A 14,823-nucleotide genomic window follows, 5' to 3' on the forward strand; every position below is an offset into this window, starting at 1 on the left:
CTTCCTTCCTTCCTTCCTTCCTTCCTTCCTTCCTTCCTTCCTTTCTTCCTTTCTTCCTTCCCCTGCCTTGCCCTCCTCTCTCTCCCTCCATTCCTCCCTCCTTACCCCCACCCATCCCACACATCTCCTGTGGTAGCCACAGGGCCTGGTACACACGTGGCCCATGGTTCTGTGTAATCACAGAGCTGAGTGCTGTGTGCATGGGAGATTGGGCCATCCTGAGCCCTCATGGAGCCCATGGTATCGAAACAGAATGCCTCAGAGGTGAGCTTCGGGCGCACAGGGATTATGCTCTGGCAAGGGTCAGACAGGCCCTCCTGAGGAGGGCTCAAATCCCTTGGAGGAGGGGGTCCCCGGCAGGGCCCTTCAGGGCACAGCTGAAGCAGGAAGAGGAAGCCCTTGTGAAGGGTGTGGGCCAGGCCCTGGGTCAGGTGGGGGCACTGGTGTGTGTGTGTGAGTGTGTGTGTGTGTGCACAGGTGCCCGGGCTGTGTCCGTGGGAAGTCAGGGCTGGAGTCCTGCGTGCCCATTTTGCAGATGGGCAAACTGAGTCCCGAAGCCCAGACACCAGGCAGAGCTTGCGGGGATCAAGTCAGGGGCCTTGCTGGTGACGGCCAGTGGATTTCTCCATGTTCCCAGAATCCAGGCACGCAGGGGGGAGGGGGCACCACCCAATGGGGGACACTGAGCAGGGGTGGGGTGGGGTGGGAGGCTTCTCCCCAGCTGTGGCCGGCCCCTTGGGCGTCACCAGGACCGATGCTTTCCGTTGCCCCCTCCTGCCGTGGCTTCCCGTCTGGACTCTGGTCTCCGCCCCTCCCCCCGGCCCCCCAGTTTCAAAGCCTTCTTATTTTTCTTGCCATTACCACCTTTTTTCTCTTCTTTTTTTTTCTTCTGGTGTTGGAATCTGAAATCTCTTGACAGGCAAATGGGTGCTGAGGTTGGGGAGCCGCTGCCGCACCATGCGAAAGCCATTACTGCCGTCGGTGCAGCCGCCTGCAGCCCGGCTCTCCGCTCCGCTCTGCCTGCTGCAAAGCCCTGTCCAGCTGTCAGCCGCCGCAGCCTGGGGCATAATGCAAACCAGGCGGCCAGCCTGCCCGCCGGGCACACGTGGAGCTGCAGGCAGAGGGGGCTGCCCGCCCCCCTCCCCCCAGGGCTGCTGGCCTTGGTGGACATTGGGCTGAGGGAGGGCTGGGGTGGGGGATGGGGTGTGCAGGAGATAAAGGGGGTCCAGGTGGGGGAGGGGAGACATGGAGACAATTAGGCCAAGCTTGAGAGAGAGAGAGAGAGGGAGGGAGGGAGGAAGGGGGGGAGGAGGCAACTGGGAAGAGGAGGGGGATGGAAGGCCGAGGAGAGGAAGGCTTGGAGAAATGATTTGTCAAACTGGAAGAAGGGCAGAGAGCAGCAGGTGGACTCCTCCCTGACCTGAGACTGAGGCCGGAGAGGAAGGAGGCCAGAATCCCAGCCGCCCACAGGGCTGTATCCCAGAAATTCGGACTTTTCTTTGTGTTGTGGTTCACAACACAGGGCCTCACCCTTGCTAGGCTGGTTGGTGCTCTGCCACTTGAACTCTGCCTCCAGCCTTTTTTGCTCTAGTTATTTTTCAGGGAGGATGTCAAGTTGTTTTGGTCTGGTGTTGGCCTCAAATCTTGATCCTCCCACCTCTGCCTCCCATGTCTCTATAATGACAGCCATGAGCCACCGCACTCAGCTGTCGGCTTGAGATGGGATCCCACTAAGTTTTTGCCTGGACTGGCCTTGCACATTGAGCCTCCCAACTTCTGCCTCTGGACCACGGATGTGTGCTGCTGTGCCCACAAGGGCTCTAGCTTCTGTTATGACCTTTAGTGCTGGTCTAAGTACCCGGCATCTCCAGAGCAGCTACTTCATCTGTGCATCTGTGCTCCAGGGTCAGGGCCCAGGGTTCAGGCAGCAGTGAGTGTCTCTTCCATGTGAACTGAACATAGTAATGCCTCACTACTGCACAGCACATCTGGAGGCTGAAACGTGGGAAAGTGTATCAGTTATCAACTACTATGATCACGCTGCATAACAAACATCCCCAAGAGCCCCATGCATAACAGGACTCATCTATCTAGCTCACATGTGCATGGGTGCAGCTGCTCCGGGCTGGGCTGGACTGACTCATAAGGGTCCCTGGGCTCAGCTGACTGAGCCAGCCCAGCACATGTCCCCTCTGTTTCTCTCGTGTGTGCCACTATCCCAGAGACCAGTGACAGAGGCAAGGGTAGGGAGGGACACACGAGGTTCTGGTGTGGACCCGGGAAGGGGGTTGGCAGAGCAGACATGCATGCGGGAGGATGGGGGCGGGGGAGGCCACGACCAGGGCCACGCCAGAGAGCAGAGCTGCACGCCAGGGTCACCGCATCCCTGGCTCTTCTCTGATTCTCCGCCACCATCCCCGGGGGACAGACAGGCCCAGGGCCCACCGAGGTCCCGTGTCGGTGCCCAACAGAACAGCAGTGAGCTGGGGAGACAGGAAGGCGGAGAATGATGCTTTGTGTGTGTGTGTGGGCAATCAGGCTGTAGGCCAGGCTCTGGGAACCCCCTCACCACACAGACCCTGGAGGGGGGCATGAAGGGCCTTGGGCCTGAAGGAGGACATTTATTATCTCCAAGGGTCTGGATCCTTCTGGCACAGGAGAACCCTTACATAAGGGGTGTGGTGGGGGGCTAGCTGTGTGCATGGCTCCCGTGTGCACGGCGGCCTCCGCTCCCCACACACCCACCCCCACAGAAAGTTGTTATTATTATTATTATATTATATTCCTCCCGCTGCCCCCGGTGTCTCCTCCGCAGCTGCTTTTGTTCTGCGTTTCTCTCTTGCGTTTTCTTTTCTTTCTTTCGTGTTAAACCCCATGGCAGTTTATTGATTTATTATTTATGGGGGATTGCACGCAGTCTGATCCCACCCGCAGTCCCGCGGTCCTGCGCCACATCGCTGGCTGAAGGACGGCCCAAGGAGACTGTCCCCCCATGCCCTGTGCGCCCCGTGACCCACACCCGCCACATGACCCACGCCGGCCACGTGTGCTCCGACACCCACAACGGGAAGCAGAGGCTGGGCTAACCCGGGGGGAGGCCCTGGCCAGGGACACTGACCCCCAGTGTCCCCACTTTCTGGGTCCTCTGGCTCTTGCCCATCAGCACCCCGAAACTACAACATCCACTGGCCCAAATCACTCCCTGCTCAGTGCTCTAGAAGGAACAGAGTCCGGAATCGTACGATGGCGTACACGATCATGAGATTACCACTCTAGCCCCTGCTCAGAGGAGCCCACAGGCCCAAGGTGCCCGCCAGCAGCCACAGCCAGAGAGGCTGCAGTTGGGGAAGGCTCTCTGGAGGAGGCCACGCTTCAGGAAGACAGAACCCAGTCAAGATCAGTAAAGGAAGAACATTCTGGAAAGAAAGACCTTTGTGTCCAGTGGCCCGGGGTGCTAGCATGCTTGCAAAGGTCAGGGGCCAGTGGCTGGAACACAAGGTAGGGGAGATGAGGGGCACGGGCTGCCAGCTGCAACATCAGCTTTAGGAGGTCACACACATACGTGTACGTACACGTCAACGCGCACACACATGTAAGCACATACACACATGTGAGCACACACACACATATACACATACAATCTTGGGCTTTGTGCCTGCTAAAGCAAGTGCTCTCCCCCTTGAGCCATGTCACCAGCCCTGTGTTTGCATTTAGGTTAGTTTTTAAAATAAAGTCCTAGGTTCTGTCCTGAGCCAGCACAGGACTTCAATCCTATCTGTGCTTCCTGAGTAGCTGGGTTTAAAGACTTCCAAACCAAACCAAACCACACCCTGCTTATTGTTGACATGGGCCATCTCTCTACCTTTTCTGTTTTCCTTTTTCTTTGCACAATCTGGCCTTAAACCTCTAACCTGCTGCTCTGTGCCTTTCAGGTGGAGGGGATTACAGGTGTGAGCTACTGTACCCGGCCTAGGAAGTTAGAGACTATTGGGAATCAGACTCTCCCACCTATTAGCCATGAAACCCTGAACAAAAAACCCTCCCTTCCTGAGCCACTTTTTTCCACGTCTGTAAATCCATGATGGTCCCCCCCTCCCCAGAGGCTGGGGTATACCTGGCACATCATGGGTGCCAGTATGGGAAAGGAGCCCAGGGAACTGCAGTCTTCGATGGAAGAAGGAAGAAGGGCTTCCAACCCACCAGGCCACGGCCCCTCCTGCTGGCTGGACCCACTCCATGACGGCAGTGTTGGATGCCGCAGGCAGCAACGCCCCCTCCCCGTCAGGTGTTCAGACACCTGATCACAAGCAATCAATGGTGATTGCCAATCTGCATATTTATCCAGCAGTATTAATTATGCGCCAGGAAGGTGCTTGCGGTAGAACTAGGCCTTCATCCTGGGTCCTTGAAGGACATGTGTGGTGGGCAGGACCACACAGGGTGGTAGCCAATGGGTTATTGAGTGATCTGGAACGCTGCCTTTCCGTTGGCCACGGGAGCTGGGACTGGGCAGGGTTATTTAAATCAGGGACTGCAAAGAGGGTGTCAGGTTCCATGTAAAAGGTAGATGTGATCTGCTTGGCCTGAAAAATGACATTAAAGAAAAAAAAGTATATAAGCCCGGTGCTGGCCGCTCACGCCTCTGTAACCCTAGCTTACTTAGGAGTCTGAGGTCTGAGGATCGCATGTTGAAGCCAGGCCAGGGAGGTCCCTGAGACCCTTATCTCTAGTGAACCACCCAAAAGTCGGAAGTGGAACTGTGTGGCTCAAGTGGGCAGAGCACCACCCGTGAGCCAAACCTCTTCCAACATCTTGAGTCTGGTTATGCAGGGGTCGCCCCCAGCAAGTTTGCTAGCCTTCCTTCTGGGCCAGCGGTGGTCTATGATCTCACATCCCAGCGGCCGTGACTGCAGACATGGCTTCTACAGGGTGATTGTTGCCTTCGGATGTTCTCTGACTTAGGCCGTGGGGCGGTGGAGAGGAAGCCTCGTTGGCATCCGCACCGTTTGTTTTGTTTTGAAATCCTTGACGACACGGAGGGAGAGGTCCGGGGCTTGACGTCTCTCTCTCTCTCTCTTCTCTTCACTGTGGCCTTTGGCCGTGCAGGACGGAGTTCTCCAGCAGAGAGATCCAAAACGCACCATGGATTTTGGCTTTGAGAAGGGGTGGGGGGTGTCACAGGCTGGACTCTGGGGGTGTCAGGGAGGAGGTGGCTTCCATCCCTGGGCACCTGGCCTGGTGGCCCGGACAGAGAACACAGGGGGACCGACGAGGGACTTAGCAGATTGTTTGACAGCCCTCCCTGCTTCTCTGGGGGTGCCCTGGGTCTCTGTTTCCCCCCCCCCCCACGGGTCCTGGCATGCGGACAAACAGCCAGCTGGGGCTCATCAGGGCTGCGTGTTGGGAAGAAGACGCGCACTGGCAGCCAGCGGCTTGAGGCCTGGAATTGGAGGAGAAGAGGCGGCCTGGGAGCTGTCAGCAGGAGCCGGCACCCCCACCTTGCCCTCCATCAACTATTTCTTGGGGTGTCTCCCTTGGCTGCCACGCCCAGATGGCAGGCCAGCTGGCCATAGCGACCTGCACACATGTGTGGCTACAGTCGGGGGTCCAAGGATCTCAGTCTGAGCAAAACGTCAGCCCTAAGGAAGGCTGGCCGCCTTGCCTCTGCTCTAGCTTTCTAGAGCCTTCTCTGGCCCCTGCCTGGGACGGCCAGGGTGTTTTCTGTCTGGCCAGCTGTGCTGGGGGAACACAGGCCCCTTCAGAAGTGCCCCCCCCAAGTCTGCAGCACCCTGGGAGCCCTCAGAGTCTGCAAGGGAGAGGGGGGTCCCAGCCCAGCTGTATAAATGTTTTGGGGTCTCCTGCTGAGACCCCGGCTTGAGCCTGGGCCAACACAAGCCTGGCCGGAGTTTTCTTTGGCAAGGCGGCGGGCTGAGGAATGTCAGGAGAGCCTTCCAAATGGGATAGATTGTCGGCGGGACCAGGGCTGAAAGCTGAGCCGCGCTGGCCCTGCCATTTCCTAATCACCGTGTCCTCAATTAGAGTCCAGGGACCCGTGGCGTCCCCGGGGGAAGATGTGAGTGGCCCTCCCCACCTGGGAGGGGCAGGGGACAGGGGGGGGGTGTGGGGAGGGAGGGAGAGGGGCTCCTTGATTGGCTGTGGGTGGGAATGGAGTCTTGGGACAGGGAGGGGGCGATTTCAGCCAGGCCCAGCTGGGCGCTAAGCCTGCTACCTCACCAAAGGCCACGTTCTGCCGTCTTTTTTTTTCTTTTGGTGACACCAGTGTCTGGGACGTAGGGCTTTGCTAGGCAAAGAACTCTATCCCAAGAGCTACACCCCCAGCTTTCTTTTTTTTTTTTTTTAATTACTTTTCAGGTAGGGTCTCGAGCTTTTGCTTGGAGCTGGCCTGGACCAGTTTTCCCATCGACACTTTCTGTGTAGCTGGGATGACAGCTGGCGAATTGACAGCTGGGTATGGGGTCTTGTCCCCTCCCTCCCTTTCTCCCCCCCTTCTCCTCCCCCCACCAGGGGTGGGGGCTGGCTTTGAACTTTGATCTTCCTCATCTCTCTCTGCCTCCGGAGTCGCTGGGATTACAGGTGTGAGTCACCACTCTTGGCTGTGTTCAGGCATGAGTCATTGAGCCCGGCTGTGGGTTTTTTTTTTTTTTTTTGGTCTTGTTTAGCTCTGTTGGGTTAACTGTGGTGTGTGTGTGTGATGTCTCAGAAGAGAAAGCTTCTAGATGAAAATCCTCCCATAGCAGGTGAACAATCTCAGGAGCAAAGCTGTGCCCCAGGGAGGGGCGGGGCCTGGGGGCTGAGCTCCTGGAAAATTCCCTCAGGGCACTGGCTCTGGGCAAGGGAATTCTAGTGTGATCAAAATGGCAGAGATTGGCAGCGAGTTCAGGAATCTGAACGTCGGTAACTGAGTTTGTTGTTGCTCATCATGGGACTTGAACTCAGGGCCTGGACTGTCTCTGAACTTTTTTGCTCAAGGCTAGCACTCTACCATTTTGAGCCACAGAACCACTTCCTGGTTTTCTGGTGGTTCCCTGGAGGTAAGAGTCTCTCAGACTTTCCTGCCGGGGCTGGCTTTGAACCACGATCCTCAGATCTCAGCCTCCTGAGTAGCTAGGATGACAGGCTTGAGCCACCGGTGCCCGGCCCTGCTTGTTTTCTTAAAGCAACGGGGTGAGTTAGCAGCTGCCTGGAGACTTGGGAAGAGCAGGGGATGTTTCCAGGTTTGAATGCAGATTGGTGGACATTTCTATGGTCCCTCATTCCTCATCGCTCCTGATCCGTCCATCCTTCACGCACTCCTTGCCAAATCACTTTCGAAATGCTAATAGGCCGTAAATTACTTTTCTTTTTCTACTTCTTCGAATGAGCAGCGCCAGGACATGGGCTGTTCTGAGCCCATCTTTATTACTGTCGAGATAAGATGGACGAAGAGCTCATCCAGCTTTTATAGGGACTATTTTATTTATAAGAATTTTCCTAACGTCAGATGGATGTGACAGGCTTGCCTTCCTGTCACCCGACTGCAGAGATGAGGGGAATCGGGCACCACGAGGCTGGAGCCTCAGAGTCCTCCTTGGAGTGCGCGCGCAGCCGCCGGCCAGCTCGTATCACGGATGGACAGCTCACTCCCTGCCAGGAGAGCCAGTCCCCGGGGCAAGCTCCAACTCCCTCCTACCTTTCTGGAAGCAGACGGAAGGTCTCTCCAGGGCTCCCCAGGGTTTGAAGGGAGCCCCCATTTCCTGCTATGGGGTTTCTTTGACCTGCATGACGTCACTCCGTCACTCCATGGTCCCTTTCTCCATCCCTTCCCTTTCCCCTAGAGGTATTCGCACCCACACATGATTCCGAAACTCTGCCCTGGCTCTGGGCAGCAAGTGTCACACCAGGCCGCACTGTCAAGCTGAGCGTGGCCCAGTGGTGGAAGAAAAATCAATTCCAATGTGCGGGAGAGAAAGGGGCGGAATTCAAGTGGCAGAATCCCTCTCCCTCCCCCCCATGAGGGAGCCCAGGGGGAGGGTCTGGGGATCTTTAGGAAGACCCTTTAGTCTTCAGGTGGGGACACTGAGGCTGGAGAAGAGGGAGCACTTGCTGCAGGGCATGTGAGGGAAACGATACACCCAAGGCCTGAGAGGAAGGAAGCAGATGCATTTATGGAGCGCCTTTGGTATCCAGGACACTTGTCACCCGGCTTGTTGATGATTTCCGCTGTGAAGGAAGCCCGCCCCCATCTCTGCTCCTGGTGTGTGCAGAGGCCGAGCAAAGCAGCTGCAGGTAGGTACGTGCAGGGGGCGGGCAAGGCGATGCTCCCCCACTAACTTGCTGTGTGACCTGGACCTGGGCGCTTCCTGCTCCGAGCCTGGCTCTTCAGCTCCCTCACGCTCATAATTCTGTACATCCAAGAGTAAGGACTCACCGGCACAATGACCGTGAAGCACTGCCCGCACAATGTATGCCTTCAATTAACACAGTTATAAGGCTGCCTGCATTTCCCTAGCGAAGGGCTTGGGCATGTGAAGATTCCAGGCCCGACGTCACAACTTCAAGTGTCTCCATCAATCCGCCATCCCACCCATCTGCTCATCCCCCTCATCTACCCCTTCCACCCCGTCCACCCCATCCACCTCTGCCCATTCCCTTCCACTAGTCTATCCATCCATTGTCCACCAGTCTATCCATCCATCCATCCATCCATCCACCACCCTTCCATCCATCCATCCATCCACCCGTCCATCCATCCAAACATGCATCCCTCCCATCCCCCATCCGTCCATCCATCCACCACCCTCCCACCCATCCATCCATCTATGCATCTACCCATCCATCCATCTACCCGCCCATCCATCCAACCATGCATCCCCCCATCCCCCCATCCATCCATCCATCTATGCATCTACCCATCCATCCATCCACCCATCCATCCATCCACCCATCCATCCACCACCCTCCCATCCATTGATCCGTCTATGCATCTACCCATCCATTCATCCATCCATCCATCCATCCATCCATCCATCCATCCATCCATCCATCCATCCATCCAACCACCTGCCCATTCATCCGTCTATCCAACCACCCATCTATCCATCTACCCACTTACCCATCCATCCACCTATCTATCCATCTATTTATCCATCTACCCATCCATCCATCCATCCACCCATCTATCCATCCGTCTATCTAACCACCCATCCATCCATGTATCTTCCCATGCACCCATCCACTCAGTAAATCTTCAATGAGAACTTCTATGACCCCAAGGCCCTGTTTGGAGGTCAGCGATGGAGGAGGCAGAGTTCCTGCACACCGTCATGGGGGACTGCTGTCATGATGCTAACTCCAGCCCCACACAGAGGGGAGAGAGCCTAACACATAGGAGGCCAGCAGTGCCCTGGAGGGCTTCCCCGTGGAAGAGGCACAGCCCCTGCAGTCTGAATGACAAATGAGCTGAGGCGAAGTCCGCAGCAGTCCGCAGTGACTACAGGTGCGGCAGGCCTGTGCTGGGCAGAAGGAAGCTGGTGAGCAGCCCAGAGGTGGGGGAGGGGGGAGGAGGATGGGGGAGGCTGAGGGGCAGAGGCTCAGGTGGGCTGGAGGGGGGGGGTCATGCTCTGGGCTGCAGGACAATTTGGGCCTTTATTCTAAGATTCCGGCCTCCGTGGCTGGATGTGAGAGGCTGGGGTCAGGGAGTGGGGGGACTCTAAGCCTGGGTGGGCTGTGGCCTCCCGATGGAGCTGCCCTTTCAGGGGACCTGTCCTGCTGAGCACCTCCAGGGGAAGGGGCCTGGGGCACAGCCTGATAGGAAGCCGGGCGCCCAGCTCCCCTCACCCCCAGCCAGTGGGATCATGCAAATGAGCACAGCTTAATTCTCCCTGGGTATGCAAATGTATGCAAAGCACCATCCAGAAGAAGCAAAAATAGCAGGGCCCATTAGCATCCCCCAGAGGAATAGTGTTTTATGCAAATGACGCGTTGGGCCCTGGGAGTGGGCGGTCTGGGCTGTCTCCCCCCACCGGGGGAGGCAGCCCGGGCCTCAGCCTTGGGACCCTGGCCAGGTCCCTGTCGGGAGGGGGGTCAGGCCCAGGGGGCTGGAGAATGGAGGACCCTGGCTCCCAGTATCAAGGAAGGGGGTGGGGCACGGTTGCCCAGGCTGGGGGAACTCACAACCCCATGGCTGCCCCTGTCAGACCTTGGCCTCCACCATCTGACCCATGTTTCCCTCCTCTTCCCCATCCTGCCCCTGCTGGCTCTCTCTCCCTGTCACCAGTGCTGCCTTCTCCAAGTCTTCGTCCGTTGCTCTCTGCTCTGTCCACCATGGTCACCTGGGATTGAAGCCCATGACCTCTGGATGCCGGGGTCTCCTTGTCATGTCTCCCCACCTGGGACCCCAGGCCCTTTGTACTGGCCATATCTGTCTGTGATATTCTCTCTGTCTCTGTCTCTCTCTCTCTCACACACACACATACACACATATGCACACATACACACACATGCACACACCTGCCTTTGGGGAGTGATTCATCTGCACCCCTAAATTCCACAGGCACCAGACCCCTGACTGCCACCTGCTGGAAGAGCTGTGTGTGTGTGTGTGTGTGTGTGTGTGTGTGTGTGTGGCCAGGCTGGGGGTGGGGAAGCCAGGGGACTGGGCCTCGCTGGGCCCTGGGAGGCGGGGCACCCCAGTGGGGTGTGGGGTGTGGGGAGCACACACAGTAGCCCCTGCCCCAGCCGTGTCTCTCTCCCTGCTGATGGCTGCCTTTCTCCGAGCCTCAGTTTCCACGTCTGTGTAACGGGCCCTCGTGCTGTCCGTGCCGTGGGCCTGCTGGGGGAGCACAGACCTGGCCCCCACGGCAGCGTTCTTGACCTCGCTAGGGTTGCCCTGGCACCTCAGTTTCTCCCTCCGTAATCCAGGAGGACATGGCTGTCAGCACACTGGGCGTGCGGCCGGGGGGGGGGGGTAAACGGGAAGCAGTAGATGCTCAATAAGCCCTGACGTCCTTCGTTCCCAGACTCCAGCAGGGCGTGTTCCCAAGCGTCCCACCTAGAATAAAGCCAGGGCCAGGTCACCCAGGCCAGGGACATCCACTCCACAGTGCCACCAAGTGGTCATTGGGGTCACAACGGGGAGGCACAAGGCGGGGGGGGGGGTGCCTGGCCCGGGACCCTACCCTGGCTCCCAGAACCTTTGTATACATGAGAGGAGAGAGCCTGCTGTCGATAGCTGAGTCGCCATGGGGCAGCGTATCACCCTCTCTGAGCCCTGTCTTTCTCATTACATCAGGCCATCCTGGAGGCATCCTGAAGCTACAGTGTCTCTGCAGCTGGTCCAGGGCAGGGCACCTCCTCTGTGCGGCCCATGCAGGATAAATAACGGTATTAATGCCAGGGAGGCCTGGTGATGTCAGTCCAGGAGGACTGGGGGGGGGTTCTGAGAGGCCCCCTCAGGTGACTGCAGCTAAGCCAAGCGCTAGCCTTTGGGGTCCTTCTTTCCTTTCTCTCATTTACCCACCACCTACCATCCACCCACCTACCTACCCACCTACCCATCCACCTATCCATCTACCCACCATCCATCCATCCATCCATACACCCATCCATACACCCATCCCTTCATCCATCCATCTACCCCCATCCCCCATCCCTCCCTCTATCCATCCATCCATCCATCCATCTACCCATCCATACACCCATCCCTTCATCCATCCATCTACCTACCATCCCTCCCTCTATCCATCCATCCATCCACTCTCCATCCATCCATCCATCCATTCATCCACTCATCCATACACCCATCCCTTCATCCATCCATCCACCCCCACACCATCCCTCCATCCTTCCCTCTATCCATCCATCCATCCACTATCCATCCATTTACCATCCATCCATCCATTCATCCACTCATCCACACACCCATCCCTTCATCCATCCATCCACCCCTGCACCATCCCTCCATCCTTCCCTCTATCCATCCATCCATCCATCCATCCACTATCCATCCATTTACCATCCATCCATCCATTCATCCACCCATCCATACACCCATCCCTTCATCCATCCATCCACCCCCACACCATCCCTCCATCCCTCCCTATATCCATCCATCCACCCACCCATCCACCCATCCATCCATCCATTCACCCATCCATCCATCCATCCATCCATCCATTCACCCATCCATCCACCATACAACCATCCATCCCCATCCACCCATGCATCCTTCATCTGTACACCCACCCACCCACCCACCCATCCACCATCCCTGTGTCCACTCCTTGGGGAGCCCATTGGTCAGCGTGGCAGTAAGAGGAGGGTCGCTCCCAGTTCCATCCGTCACTCCGAGGTGATGTGTGAAGTGGAGCGCAGCCTGTGGGCAGCTGCCCCCGAGCCCAGAGCAGAACTGGGCATAGGGACAGGGGCATGGCGGCCACCAGTCTGTCCTCCCCCAATCCCCACCACGTTTGTGAGAACAGCATTCAAACGCTGGGCATTTACTGCGGCACTGCTTGCAAACGCTTAAAGCTGGAGACACAATCCCAGAAAGAGAATACAACACAAGGAAGAGTTAACCTTGCTGTGAGGAGAGAGGCTGGGGCAGGATTTCTGTGGCCTTCCAATCTCCTCTGTCCCTGAGCCTGACCCATAGTAGGGATACTGTGTTTCCAGGACATAGTGGCTACTCAGTGAATTGTAACCTGGGTAGATTCCTATTCTGGGGAGAGGCCTGCCTCAATGTTCCTGCCCTGCCCAGTTGCGGTGTGCTTTAATCACGTCTTTAGGGAGCTCAGGGTCAGCTTCTGCCTGCCACTGGCCAAGGAGACAACTGTGGGATCTGGTGTCTCTGGATACACAAAGTCCAGTGACCAGAATGTAGCTTCAAAACACCAAGGGACAAATGGCTCTTGTCCTTGTCCACATCAGGACAAGAAAAAAAAAACAAAAACAAAAACATCTGGAAAACGAAGGAGGGACTGCTGCTTCCTGTCTGGAGGATGTCAGTCTGGTTACCGGCTCCATCGTCCTTCTCCCCCCCCCCATCACCTCGTACAGGAACTTCCTGCTGTGGAGATGGATGGGTGCTGGGAATCCAGCCCACTCTGCAGCCCGGCTGCAGCTAGTGGGACATGGCCATGTGTCCTGCACCCAACACAGCCCTTGTGTGCACGGAAGCTGATTAGTTCCATATTTGACTGACTTTAGTTGTATTTTCCCTTTCCTTCTTTTATATCCATCCATCCATCCAAAGATCCATCCATCCACCATCCATCTATCCATCCATTCAAAGATCCACCCATCCATCCACCCACCTCCCTATCCAACCACTCATCCATTCATCCCTCCACCTAGCTACATCTGTCCCTCCATCTTGCCTGTCCTTTGCTTCTTTGCTGAGTGCATGCTATGTGGGGTGTGAGGGCATGGCAGGGCTTTGCTTGCCTCTCTGGGTGGCGCTCCTGGAGGCTGACCGGACTGCCCACTGGAGTCTCCAGAGGCTTAGGAGAGCCCCAGAGCCCAGGCCCCTAACCAGAGGGCGGGGCTTCAAATCCCAGGCCTTCCTCCTCCATCGTGGAGGCTGACTTCTTCTCTGCCACCACCCTCAGCTTCTCCTCAGGAGAAGCTGAGATTAGAGATGCCTGGCCTTCTTCACCACCCTGAGCACAGCAGCGACTGACCAGCAGGGCTACACCGTGAGTCCTTGCCCCTGACTCCCCACCCTCCCATCTCTACCCCTCCCCACCTCCTGAACCTTGGTTTCCCCATCTGAACTATGGAGCTGAGGGGTCTTCTTTCTGGGGTTCCTATCACCCCACATGCCTTCCAGGAGTTCACTCCTTGTACCCTCTTTCCAGCTGTGTGGGGGGCGGGAACTGCTTCATCCTGTCTTGTAATTCTCTCTCATTTTAATGATCTGCATTTCAAAATTATGTCCCCCCTCTTCCCCCCACCCCAGGCCGCTGGGTAGCACTAGGTAGATGTCTCCAATCCCAATAAATAAATACAGTAAATCCATGCCTGTGCTGGGATTTTTATGGCCAGTCTGCCAGGAAAATGGGCTGGTCGCCTCCGTGGGGCCTAGCTGACAGAGCCTGGGAGGTAATTAGCTGCTGAATTATGGGGGCACTTGAAGTCTAATTATGGAGAGATTTGAGGCACCCGCCTCATTTGGGTCCAGATTTGCATGACACTGGGCGGGCTTGGGGGGGGGCGTCTCCCTGGGGACAAAGGCCTGAGGCAGCTGGTGGCATCTCCAAAGCCTCACTGGTCCCCAAGAGGGCGGCTCTGCATCTCCACTGAGCCTCATGTCTGGGGGGGACAGTCGGGGGGGGACCGGCAATGGTGAAAGGTGCTCTGCTCTTCTCACAGGGGGCTCTCAGCCTGTGATGGGGACCTGGCCCCCCACACTCCCTGTAAGGCAGAAATCAGCAATATGGAAAACGCACATAGAGGCTGCCTCATCCAGCAGACACCTAGCTCAGCACCCAGCTCACCCAGCACCCAGCACCTGGTGTTGGAGGTTACTTCTTCCCTCTTCCTCCCTAACATCATGGGGCAGTCCATGAGCTGTGGCTCCTGCCAGGGCCCTGAGTCCAGACAGAAGACAATCCTGCCCGTTGCTAACCTCAGAGAAGAGCCAAACACTAGAGTTCCCAGTAGAGTTCTTGCTGTGTGCAGATCCTGAATCCATTGGAAAGGTTAAAAAAATCTACCAGAGAGAAAGTAGGCACCATCTATACGTGTACTTCCCAGATTTTCTCCAGTATTGGTCTCATTCACCTATTTGCCCATCCATCCATCCATCCATCCACCCACCCACCC

Source organism: Dipodomys ordii, unplaced genomic scaffold, assembly GCF_000151885.1.
Source record: "Dipodomys ordii isolate 6190 unplaced genomic scaffold, Dord_2.0 Scaffold23, whole genome shotgun sequence".
NCBI lineage: Eukaryota > Metazoa > Chordata > Mammalia > Rodentia > Heteromyidae > Dipodomys > Dipodomys ordii.